This window comes from Bos indicus, chromosome 10 (assembly GCF_029378745.1).
Source record: "Bos indicus isolate NIAB-ARS_2022 breed Sahiwal x Tharparkar chromosome 10, NIAB-ARS_B.indTharparkar_mat_pri_1.0, whole genome shotgun sequence".
NCBI lineage: Eukaryota > Metazoa > Chordata > Mammalia > Artiodactyla > Bovidae > Bos > Bos indicus.
Window position 1 is genome coordinate 67,956,400 of NC_091769.1, and position 13,030 is coordinate 67,969,429.

At 45.9% G+C, this 13,030-nt stretch overlaps 1 long non-coding RNA gene across 1 annotated transcript in view; it reads right to left on the reverse strand.

Annotated features, from left to right (window-relative positions):
* Positions 1–4,549: 4,549 nt before the first annotated feature.
* LOC139185160 (uncharacterized) overlaps positions 4,550–13,030 on the reverse strand; it is a 38,729-nt gene continuing 30,248 nt past the window's right edge. The window contains exon 3 of the long non-coding RNA XR_011568688.1: positions 4,550–4,667. This is a non-coding gene — a long non-coding RNA (uncharacterized lncRNA). The remainder of the gene's footprint in view (positions 4,668–13,030) is intronic.

Consider the following 13,030-nt stretch of genomic DNA (forward strand, 5'->3'; position numbering starts at 1 on the left):
GCTTTCTTTTCTTGGGGCCCCCAGTGGGCTTTGCTGGTAACTGATGTGTTCAGAATGCAATTCTAACATGGATACTGGTTTTTCTTTTGTTGTAACCATGGGATGTGGGGTAACTCAGGCTGCCTCCCGTCTCTTGTGGCAGGAAGTGGAGTGTGAATATCTATATGTGATAGAAACATGTAATAAGATATTCAATGGCTGATACTACCGTAAGCTTATGTGTCAGGCATTGTTCTAAGGGTTAATGGGTCTTAGCTCGTCGTTTTTGCTATCTCTCTCTCAATGCAGATACTGTTATTTAAATACCTCCGCTTTATAGAAGAGGGAACTGAAGTACAGGGAGGTCACATAACTTACCCAGGTTGGGCAAGTAGTGAGTGGCAGAGTCAGGTTTCGACCTGGCTGTCTAACGAGCAGAAGTGTAAGGGCTGTGTTGTCTTCCACTGTGGTTGGTTGGTTATTATGTTGTGTCCGATTCTTTTGAGACCCCATGGACTATAGCCCACCAGGGTCCTCCGTCCATGGGATTTTTCAGGCAAGAATTCTGGAGTGGGTTGCATTTCCTTCTTCAGGGAATATTTCTGACCCAGGGATTGAACCCATGTCTCCTGCTTTGGCAGGCAGATTCTTTATCACTGAGCCATCTGGAAAGCCCTGTCTTCTGCTGTAGCAGAGCTAGCTTTTTCTCCTACTTTACCAGCAAACCAGAACGCTGGTAAGACCCTGGTGGAGCCCAGTCTTGTGCTCTTCTGTATGGTAACCATGTGTGGCTGCAAGCTCTTGAAATGAGGCTCGTCCAGTTTGACATATGCTGTAAGGAAAAAATAAGTACTGGATTTTTGAGGACTTAGATTGAGAAATAGAATATCTTTGATTGTTTGCTCACGCATATGTTCACTTGTTCACTCACTATGTCCCAGTACCCGGGAGGCACCAACAGTGGGATGGAGCAGAGTCAACCAGACAGATTTGGCTCCTGTTCTCCTGTAGCTCTACATTCTGGAAGGGCTGGAGAGTTGGGGGTGGGAATTATTTCATGGACCCCATGAAATAATTATATAAGTGGTTAATTACCATCATTATTGTTAAAAAGGAGAAGAGGTTTGCTGTGGGAGGTCACACGCCCTTGCTGCTGCTGCTACGAAGTTGCTTCAGTGATGTCTGACTCTTTGCAACCCTATGGACCATAACCCGCCAGGCTCCTCTGTCTGTGGGATTCTCCAGGCAATAATACTGGAATGAGTTGCCATGCCCTCCTCCAGGGGATCTTCCTGACTCAGGGATTGAACACGTGTCTCTTACGTCTCCTGCATTGGCAGGCAGGTTCTTTACCACTAGCACCACCTGGGAAAGCCCCATAGGGCACCTAACCTTTGGGGCTGCTCAATATATTATTCATTCAGTAAATATTTGTGAGTGCAAGGATGAAGCTATGGGATTAGAGGAAACATCTCTGAGGAAATAACTTCCAGATAGAGTTCTGAAGAAGGAGCAGAGAGTCAGGTGAAATACTGGGGGTGTCTGCTGAGATCACAGGCCCGCCATGCAGATGACTCTGGCCAGCCCTTGCTTCACATCAGGGACAGTTGTTTCTGGCCAGGTTTCAGCAGCATAGCTGAGCCCAGAGTTTTGTGGGGTGGGCAGAGTGGCTGGGAACTGTGACCGCTGGCATGGAGAGCCATGGTCACAGGCACAGGGACTCTCAGGGAGCCAGCAGGAGAGTGGCCCCTGGCCGCCGCCTCCAGCATCACCCTGAGTCCAGCACCCCACACTCACAGGCTTCCTCATGGCGGCTTCGTGTCTTCCTCTTTGCCCCTACCAGTTTGCCTCTGCAGCATTCATTTCCCTTTATTGCACAATCCATTCAACAGGTTTTTATTTTGCTGTTGTTTCCACTCAGGGTAAATGAGACCTCCGATAGGGAGAATGATTTAAATCTTTTGCGACTCTGAAGGACAAAACGTTCCCAATTCCTTCCCCCTGAGCAGTTTTCATTTCCATTGCAAGTTACCGAGGAGCGCTTATTCTTGTCAATAACCGTGTAGCAGCGAGGAGGCGGAGTATGGGAGGAGGAGAGCCCTGGGCTCCGTGGCTGGGTGTTGGGTGGCCAGAGTCTGCAGCTCCTCACTTGCCTGATGTGAGAGGGAGCTGGAGTAGCCTGGGTTGGGGACAGAGGGCGTCTTTGGGCAGTGGGAGGAATGCTAGGCATCTGTCCTTGGGCCTCAGGCTGTGCTGAGCCTCACATTCCCCGCTCCCCGCTGCCCCATGCAGCCCCTGGGAGAGTTGATTCTTGAATGGGTCTCCTTCAGTTCTTTGCACACCTGATTCCAGGTTGCCAAGTTACCCAATGAACCAGAAAACAATAAAATCACCGTAAATCCAGCTGGGGGTGATTTTGCTGGGTTCTGAGTCTGTATATCCCACCCAGATCTTATATCGGGCTTGAACATTAAGAGGGCTATCCCAGGGTGGGTAACAGTGTTGGCAGGGAAGTTTGGCACCATGCCCTGAACACACTGGGCACCCAACAAATATTTGTTAAATCAACGAATAAGAATTCTTATTAAGGAATACCATTTTTAGTTAATTTGCAACACATGTACTATCTGGGTGGAAAGTCAAACCAGCAATGCATTATAATGTGCTTTGGTAAACACTGTATATCTTTGTTCTAGGATTTTTCTAAAAACCCAGCTGAGTCTCAGTTGGGCTCATTGTCTCTGAAGTCTCTTCCTGCTGTAAGATTCTGTGATTCTTTGAAGCGTGCCTGGTCAGAGACAGGCTTCTGACCTGAAGGAGGATAGTCTTCAAGGCTTTGTGTCTACCCTAGTGGTGACTGCTATTTCTTTACAGCAGTGTTACAACTTTACTGCTGCTGTTGTTCAGGGCTGGATAATTCTTTGTGGCAGGAGGCTGTTCTGTGCATTGTAAGGTGTTTAGCAGCATCCCCAGTAGTACCTCCTTACTCTGCCCAAGTAGTGAGAAGCAGTCTTATTTCCAGACATTGTCCAATGTCCCCTGCCTGAGAACCAGTGCTCTATAGGAGTAAATTGAGACAGCAGTGCCGACTGTTCGGAAAAGTCCATTATGCAAAAGCAGTTCCTACTGGGATATATCACACGGCATGCAGGATTTGTGGATTTGGCATGCCTTAAAATTGCCTGGCCTCTCCTAGTGCCACGTACCGGTGTGGGGGGTGTGGGGGAGGAGTGTCCCTTGCACTATACGGCGCTGGGGGTGGATAACGGGACACGACAGCAGCTACCCACTGTGTTGCCCTTTTGTTCACACCTCCCTTCTTTACTCCTTGTGGTAGAGCCGTGGTTCCAGACCCCACATGTTCACTATAATCACCTGGGAACTTTTCCAGCTCCACTGTGAGGGTTTTGACTGAATTGGTGGAGGCTGGGGCCTGGGCATCTGTATTTTTCTTTCAGGTGATTTAACTCTGCAGCCAGGGCTGGGAGGCCCAGGTGTGGCAAAGACCAGTCTCAGCTGGCCAAACTTTTCCAAATTTATTGTCAGTGATGCTGACGATAGCTCCCTCTGTGGTGACAAGTAAAGGAGGTAACATTTGAAAAAGTGTCTTACTTACTGTAAGGTGCAAACTAAATGTATGTTTGTACCTCACCTACTTCCTTTCTCGTACCTTCCCCTCTGGGCCCATCAAATCTTGGGGTGCTCTTTGTGTGGCTGATGGGGGTTAATTCTCCACTCCCAATGGAATCACTTTAGCCCCTTGAACCTGGAAAGAACTAGTTTCTGCACATTTTTGAGACACTTGGGCCACAGCAGACTCAGAGGGCCCTCTCTGCGTACTCCTGGAGGTCATCAGAGGTTCCAACAGTGAATCACCAGCGGGACCAAGGGAACCCATTCCTGGCCAGGGGTATGTCTCAATCACAGCCTGCTAATTTTTAAAATACTATTTATTGAGCCTGCTAAGTTGCTTCAGTCATGCCCGACTCTGTGCGACCCCATGGACTGCAGCCCACCAGGCTCCCCCGTCCCTGGGATTCTCCAGGCAAGAACACTGGAGTGGGTTGCCATTTCCTTCTCCAATGCATGAAAGTGAAAAGTGAAAGTGAAGTTGCTCAGTCGTGTCTGACTTAGCGACCCCATGGACTACAGCCTACCAGGCTCCTCGGTCCATGAGGTTTTCCAGACAAGAGTACTGGAGTGGGGTGCCATTGCCTTATAGAGCCTATGTATTAGTAAACCTGAGTCACACAGGTCAACAGAAGGTGACATGAAAAAGGAGGGGTTATGAACTTCTGGTTACCAGGGGATGGGTCGGGGGAGGGATAGTTAGGGAGTTTGGGATGGACATGTACACACTGCTGTATTTAAAACGGACAACCAACAAAAGCCTACTGTATAGCACAGGGGACTTTGCTCAATTTTATGTAACAACCTAAACGGGATAAGAATTTGAAAAAAGAACAGATACATGTATATGTACAACTGAATCACTTTGCTTTACACCTGAAACGAATGCAACATCATTAATCAACCATACTCCCATCTAAAATTCACTGGAGACCTCCAGCTCCCCCCTCCTTCCTCAGCATGAAGACATAGTGGAAAGGTGGCTGTCGACAATCCAGGAAGAGGGTCCTCACCAGAAATCAAATCTGCTAGAATGTTGATCTTGGACCTTTCAGCCTCTAGAATTGTGAGAAAATAAATTGTTAAGTAAAAAAAAGAAAATAAAAAGAAAAAAAAGGGGGGCTGCATTCATTCTTTTACTCCTTTATTTTCTTGTTAAAGGGCCCTCTGCAGACATAGGCCCCTGGGATTGGAGCAATGCCTTGGTATGTTTAACTGGAGAGTGATAAATATCCTTGGAAAGAATGCTGCTGACCAGTTACAATGTTTAACCAGGAACAAGGGGCTCCTGCCAACATCTGGTCTATGCTTGAGCTTCAGAAAAGCTTACCATTTCATCAGGCAGCAGTGGGTAGTCACAGACTACATGCCCACCAAATTCTTTCCCCAGTTCATTCTCCTCCCTTGGAATGCAGTGCTTGTAAAATATATGAGGTGAATGTTTTTCATTGCTTTGCCAGAGAAAGGTAACCCTGGGCAGGTGATTTGTAACCAGAAACTTTGGATGGATTCTGTGACCCCACCTGAGAAACCCATTCCTGATATGTCACTAGACCAGCAGTACAACCAGCGGTGATTTTGCCCCTGGGGGAACATATGGCAATGCCTGGAAACACTTTTGGTTATGACAATTAGAGAAGGATACTGCTGGCATTTAACGAGTAGAGGCTGGGAAATCCTGCTCACCATCCTACAAGGCTGGTTAGGTCTCTCAATCAAAGAATTATCCAGTCCAAAAATGTCAATTGAGGTTGAAGAGCCATGCTTTAAGCCAACCAGTGTCCAGTGCTGGCTCTGTGCTGTTACTGGGATGTGAAGTCCAGGCAGCTGTGTCCAGCCAAAGCCTGCTTCTCACCTGTTGAAACAGCTTGTCTAGGTTGGTGATCGTCATGGTTAGATATGGGCACACAGTGGTCAAATAATGATGGTTACAGCCAAATTCATGACTATTTCATTAATACCTACTCTGTGCCCATCCAGAGCTGGGCCCCTTATGTACATTATCTCTGAATTCTCACAATAGTCCCAGATCATGTAGAACAGTGAGCAGAACTTCAGACAAGTGCAATTGCCTGGCCAAGTCTTCATGGCTAGTAAGCAGAGGATTCAGGATCTGAACCCAGGTCTCTTCCATCAAAGAGGTGTTGCCTATTCCTGAGAAAACAGAGGGGAAGGGCAGTGGCTAAGTGTCTGGATTATTTTATTCACCTTTGGGATGGGTTTTGCCAAGAGTTGGTCTTCCCTTCCTTCAGGTAAACTGTAGTTAGATTAAGTCTTCACTTTTGTAATTTTTAACCTTACCTTGATTCGTTTTAATGACTAGTGATTTTGATGGGTGCTCTTTCAAGAAATAACAGTTGCATGTCACACTATGGGCGGTGTAACTTCCCTGAATCAATCTTCAGGCTGCGTGAGCAAGGTGGGGTGTCTTGCGCTTCGGGTCTCTGGTTTCTCCAGGTGGTCCTCGTCAGGCTGGGATGACACTGCTTCTACCTACATCAGCTGTGAGCACTTGAAGCTCAGGCACTCTCCAGGCTCCCACGTCTGGTGTCTGCAAACACTCTTGGCACCCATGCAGCTGTTGTACCTCTGAGACTTCTCTGGGCAGCTATGGAGAGGTTCCCCTGGCACCAGAATACATGAGTAGCCAGGCTAAAGACTTAATTTCAAGGCAAGTTCCAGCAGTTAGGCATGTCACAGGGCTTCTCTGGGTCTCAGTTTCTAGATCTGAACACAAGGTGGTGTATTTTGCACTTTTCTATCTATAATTCTGTGACTCAAGACCGAGAGAAATTTGAGTTCCAATCTAAGGAATAAGGTAGGGAGTAAAAGTCTAGAGAGACTACTTTGCCAAATCTGGAGGAAGGCAGCAGCTTCAGACTAGGCTCCCATGTTTAGACCTCAGCAAGCTTCTCTTCTCCCATTTCTTACCTTCATTGTTTGTTTGTTTGTTATCTTTGTTGATTCATAGAAAACCCTGAAATGGATATAAACAAGGGGGAGGGGGGCAGACTAAATCTGGGTCCCTCAGAAACACCATCCCTTAGATCTAATGTCATGTTTGCTGCTCACTGCAGTAGCTCCCTCTTGGAGAAGCCAGAGGAACCTTTCTCTAGTTCTTCTGGCTAAATACTCCTGAGTAAATTAATGCCTTTGTCCCCCATGTACTTTGGTCTGGTTCCCTGCCCCCCACCCTCTCCTCCCATATCCCCTTCGAGAGAATGGAGCCTGCCTCTCTTCACAGGTCAAGTCACACAGGCAAGCATGATGTGACCCTGTACTGCCTACTTCCTGCTGACCAGCTGGGGCTGTGCCTCACCTGAGGGGGAGGTCTTTACCAGTAGGCTGGCCAGTGAGTGAGGTCAACCAGACTCCCTCTCTGGGGAAAAAGTGAGTTAGGAGTCAAGGGGAACAGAGAACACTCAGGCTAAAAGATCCTGTCAGCTGAGGGGCCTAGATGAATATCAAGGTAAGAGTCCTTTTTCACGGTGGAGAAATTGATAGATGAAAGACGCTCACTGAGGGTTAAGATTTGCGTTCGTGACAAAACCTGGGGATGTTTCGATGGGCCACTTCGCATCCTGATCATCTGCTGTGCTAGCCATGTCAGGGTGAGCAAAGTAAGTTAGAGCCCCCGCCAGGGCGATACGCACTAACAGGCACAGCTATTAGAAGAGGCTCAGCGGGATTTGTTTTCCGACTTGCTCTTTGCTTGAAAGTCTCATAGTACAAGTGGGAATTTGGATTTCAGGAGGACAAGTGCAAGTGTAAAATCCATTCTTTAAAGCCCAGCTCAGAGCAGGCCCTAGGCAAAAGTGGGATGCCTGTGAAATTCATTTTCTGGTTCTACCAGGCCCTTCTTTCTCTGTTTTTCCATCTGTTATCCCAGCTCCATAGCCACCTCTCCCCTTTACAAAACTTCCCTATAGCATAAAGTAAAACATGACAACGTACTACTGAGGGAAAGGAACTAAACTGAAAAGACTACATGCTGGACAAACCAACACTGACAGTCTAGAAAAGGCAAAACTATTGATGCTTTTGAACTGTGGTGCTGGAAAAGACTCTTTCGAGTCCCTTGGACTGCAAGGGAAGAGATCAAACCAGTCAATCCTAAAGGAAATCAACCTTGAGTATTCATTGGAAGGACTCATGCTGAAGCTGAAGCTCTAATACTTTGGCTACCTGATATGAAGAGTTGACTAGTTAGAAAAGACCCTGATTTTGGGAAAAATTGAAGGCAGGAGGAGAAGGGTACAACAAAGGATGAGATGGTTGGATGGCATCACTGACTCAATGGACATGAGTTTGAGCAAGCTCCGGGAGATGGTGAAGGACAGGGAAGCCTGGTGTGCTGCAGTCCATGGGGTCACAAAGAGTCGGACACAACTGAGTGAGTGAATAACAACGAGTGGAGACAGTGAAAAGATCAGTGGTTGCCAAGGGGAGGGGCAAATAGGTGGACCACAGAGGATTTTTAGGGCGGTGAAAACACTATGTCATATATCTGTCCAAACCTATAGAATGTATAATGCCAAGAGTGAGCCTGAGTGTAAGCGATGGACTCTGGGTGATGTTGTGCCAATGTAGTTTCATTAGTTGTCATAAACGTACCCTTCTGGGGGGATGTGATAATGGGGAGGCTACACATGGGTGGGTAGGGGTATATGGGAAATTTCTGTACCTTCCTCTTAATTTTGTTGTGAATCTAAAACTGCTCTGTAAAAAAAAGTCTTAAAAAATACAAAGCTAAAACCAACCAAACAAAATGATGGTTAAGACAGAGTGTTAACTTATACTACTAGATAATTTTGCCTTTGAAGGCCAATAGCTTTAAACCAAAGAAAGAGTTGCAATTTTATAGATGCACAAAGAACTGTGCATCACACGAAAAATAGCATTTACTCAACACCTTTGTAAACTCAGCAATTGTGGTTGACTTGGTTGCCTCCTAACCTGGCAGTCAGTCTGCACCATTCCCTCCTTCTTGCTGGAAGAGTCCTGCTTTTTGTTTGGCCCCTCCCCCTGGTGTGTTCCAGGGAAGTGATTGAACTCCTCCACCAGGAGGAGAATATTGCTTTGATCTAAGCCAGTCATGCTACCTGGACTTCTATTGTCAGGGAACTGCATTAGAGATGGAGTGCAATGCAGACCTGGCTAGGGAAACATAAGGGGGCTTCTGGGAAATGTCTTCTTTCTTGATGTAAAGGGTATCTTGGGGAGAATCTACCAACGTGCTCTCCTGCTGATTGGTGTTGCCAGAGGTGGTGCTGCCTGGAATGTCATCTTCCATTCTGCATCCTTCAGGGGAGACTACATTGCAGATGGCACAGCAGAACATGGAGAGCATGAGTCCTTGATAACATAAGAACCTCCTTGACCAGCCTTAGAGCAGCCCCAATTCTGAGCTTATTATTGTAATTCCTTAATGTTGATTTTTGGGATACTCTTAGTGGGGTCTTCTGTTATATAGATCTGAAAGCATCCCAGTGAATGCCATGCTAAATGCTTTATACAGATTATCTCACTCGACCCTCACAGCTTTATGTGCATGTGTGCTCAGTCGTGTCCAACTTTTTGCGACCCCGTGGACTGTGGCCATCCAGGCTCCTCTGTCCATGGGGATTCTAGGCAAGAATACTGGAGTGGGTTGCCATTTCCTTCCCCAGGGCATCTTCCCAACCCAGGGATTGAAACCATGTCTCCTGAATCGCAGGCAGATGCTTTACTGCTTGGACCATCAGGGAAGCCCTTTATAACTTTATAACGAGAAAATGGTGACTTGAAGAAGTTAAATAGCTTTCTACAAGTCACACAAACTGCAAGTGTGGCCTCAAACCCAGGGGCCTGCCTTCAAATAGCCTGGCTCCTAACCAGTATGGTTGAAAAACTGTCTCTTGTCTCTGCCTCCCTCTGGGTAAATCTCTTAACCTTGCTAGCCTCAATTTTCTCATCTGTAAAGAAAAAAACTGGACGGCTTCAAATGTCCTTCCCATCACCTTGCTGGACATAGGAGGCCATTGCTAGTGGCCTCAGAACAAATTCTAGATTGTTTCTAGCTCTTTATCGGCTCTAGGGTAAAATTCTCAGGTAGAATCATTTAGGTCATTTAATACTTAAGTTAGATGCCCAGGTAGCCAGGGCCTGGGAGTCCAAGTCCAGGTAGGGTTCCCCCAGAAGCAACCCTGAACAAGGATTTGAGGGCAAGTGTTTAATTTGGGAGATGATCCAAGGAAACACTGTAAGGAAATGAGAAAGTCAGAAAGGGAGAGAATGAAACAATAAAGGATATGTTATCAAGCAAATTAGGGCTTCCCTGATGGCTCAGTAGTAAAGAATCTGCCTGCCAAGCAGGGGACACAAGTTTGATCCGTGGGTTGGGAAGATCTCCAGGAGATGGAAATGGCAATCCACTCCAGTATTCTTGCCTGGAAAATCCCATGGACAGAGGAGCCTGGAAGTCTACAGTTTATGGGGTCACAAAGAGTCAAATACAACTTGGCGATTCAGCTAACACCACCACCACGTCACAAAAAGTCTAAATGCCTTGGAGATTGTCTTCCAAAAGGTTTTCTTCCTTCCCTGTGATTCAACCTGCATCCACACTTAGGAGGACTCTCAACGCTCAATTAGCCTACCTTCCTTTGTACCTTCACTTGGATTCCCTGGTCCTACTTGAGGCACTTCTGCAGGTCTGATTCACATCCAGGTGTAGTCCTGGCTGCTCATGCTGCTGAAGCTAATGCGGGCACCTTCCCCTGTATTTTACTGTAGCTATTCATGCTATGTGGCAAAGATGGAGCCCAGCACTCAGTGCTGATTAGATATGAGCACTCTGTGTGCTCGTTACCCTTGTCACAGGAACTTCCTGTCACTCCAGCTCACTGTTTCAACAGCTTCAGACCCACAACCATCCAGAACATTCTGCCTCAATGGTAACCTTTATGTGCAAAGCCTGAGGCTTCACAGGACAGCTCAGTTCAGTCACTCAGTTGTGTCCAACTCTTTGTGACCCCATGGACTGCAGCATGCCAGGCTTCCCTGCCAATCACCAACTCCTGGAGTTTGCTCAAACTCATGTCCATCAAGTTGGTGATGCCATCCAACCATCTCATCCTCTGTCACCCCTTCTCCTCCTGCCCTCAATCTTTCCTAGCATCAGGGTCTTTTTCAAAGAGTTGGCTCTTCACATCAGGTGGCCAAAATATTAGAGCTTTATCTTCAGCATCAGTTGTTCCAATGAATATTCAGAGTTGATTTCCTTTAGCATTGACTGGTTTGATCACCTTGCTCTTTTCAGTTGCATTCTTTACAGTGCCAGGCACAGAGCAGCCACTAGTATGTTTACAAGTTGAATTCAGTGTTTTTGTAAATGCTATTATTAGTAGTCTATATAGGTGGATGGAAAATTAGTCATAACTATTTGTAAAGTGAAAGTGAAGTCGCTCAGTCGTGACCGACTCTTTGCGACTCCATGGACTGTAGCCTACTAGGCTCCTCTGTCCATGGGATTTTCCAGGCAATAGTACTGGACCCTGTAAATCCCATTGTTTTTCATTCACTAAGTTGTGTCCGAATCTTTCTGACCCCATGGACTGCAGCGCACCAGGCTTCCCTGTCCTTCACTATCTCACAGAGTTTGCTCAAACTCATGTCCATTGAGTTGGTGATGCCATCCAACCATTTCATCATCTGTCGCCCCCTTCTCCTCCTGCCCTCCATCTTTCCCAGCATAGAACACTCTGTCTATACCAAAACCCTTTCTACAGGGCTTTATGACTGGTAGTTGAACTTATGCTAAGCCTTTTACTCTATATGTGGGCTTGGGCAAAGTAGGTAATGTTCTGGAATCTTAGTTTACTAATCTACAAAATGAAGATAAGTGATAGTATCTTCTTATGTAGGGTTATAAAGATTAAATAGAAAAGTGGGTATAAACATAAATATAAATTCATACATACCATATAGACATGCATGTTTTATATCTCTCTATCTGTATCTACATAGGTAATGTTGTTTAGCACAGAACCATAACAGAGCAAACACTCCATCTGGGGTGGCCATTATTTTTATTCCAGAGACAAGTTATTCAGTCTTCCTGATGATAAGTTTCTTCATTTGGGAACAGCTGTTATTGTCAGCAAGTGCATCAATATATCAAGCCCGGATCTTTTGCCCTCTAACTTCTATGCAAAGGTTCAGTATTGAAACTAAATTGTTAATTCCACTCTCCCAAAGGAATAATTTTAAACATGTGTTGATCTTGTTTTTTCTTCTGAAACTAGAGAGGATAATTCTTTTTCATTTGCGTGATTTGCCTTCAAGTAAGAGAAATGAGTTATAAGGCAGTGTTTACCGAAGTGTCTTCTGAAAACTCTGCTCGCTGGAGGTGAAGTCTTTCTTTCCAGTCGCCACGCCCCTTTGTACAGTAAAGGCTCTGAGAAGTACTGCAAAGTCCCCAAACTAATTTGAACATGGAATCCTTCTGCTGTGTGACATTTATTAAACACTCCTGAAATTTCCTAGCACAAATTTTGATTTGTTTGCCTTCTTTTCAGTAAGGATTTTTGTGCTGATCACCAGCACTGTAGATGCTGAAAATAAGTGCTTTATTTTCACACAAAAAATAATTCTTTTTCTTTTCACCTTAAAAACTTTTTTCCCCCACCTCTTCCTTTTGCTCTTTTCAGAAGGACATTTTTTTAGTGTCCACAAAACTGAAAAGGCAGAGAGGCTTTTTCCCCTGCTCTCTGCTCTCCCCTTGTCTACCTCCTTTCAAAAGTAAATCTACTCCTAATTCTTGAATACCAGCTGCTTCCACCCCAGCAGCAGACTGAGTTCCGTGTGGAGAAACCTTGCTGCCCTCTTATTTGGCACTGTCCTTGGAGAGGGGGTTTCCCATTGTAATGAACATGAAAAATTACAACCTGAAAAGGAGGGCATGTTTTCACCAGAAGCTTTTCCTCTTCAACCTCTTCTCAATGTTACTAAAAAAATAGCCCTGAAGAAGAATATCTGTTCTGTAACTGGACTGCTTGCACAAAGCAGGAGGTTGAGAGAAAGGTCAACCCCATGATTTGAAAGACAATGGCTCTTCCTTCTTGTTCCTGCTCTGATAAAGACAGGCCACTTGCCTTTTGCAGGCAAACTGTGTAATTAGGTGTGAGGGACTGTGCCTTAGAGAAACTCAGAGCCATAGCAGCTTAGCACTGGCTCTCCAAGCCCAGATTTTCCATTATACAAATGAAGCAGTTATGACCCAGAGAGGTTAACTGCTTTGACCCAAGTCGCAGAGCGGAGGTGGCTTCTTCCTACTGCTCTAATGATACGTTTCTTTGCTTTCCTTTTCGCTCTTTTCTGTGTGTGGGTTGTGGGGAGGAGAGAGGATGTATGGCTTCACAAATCTGACTTTTACCTTTCC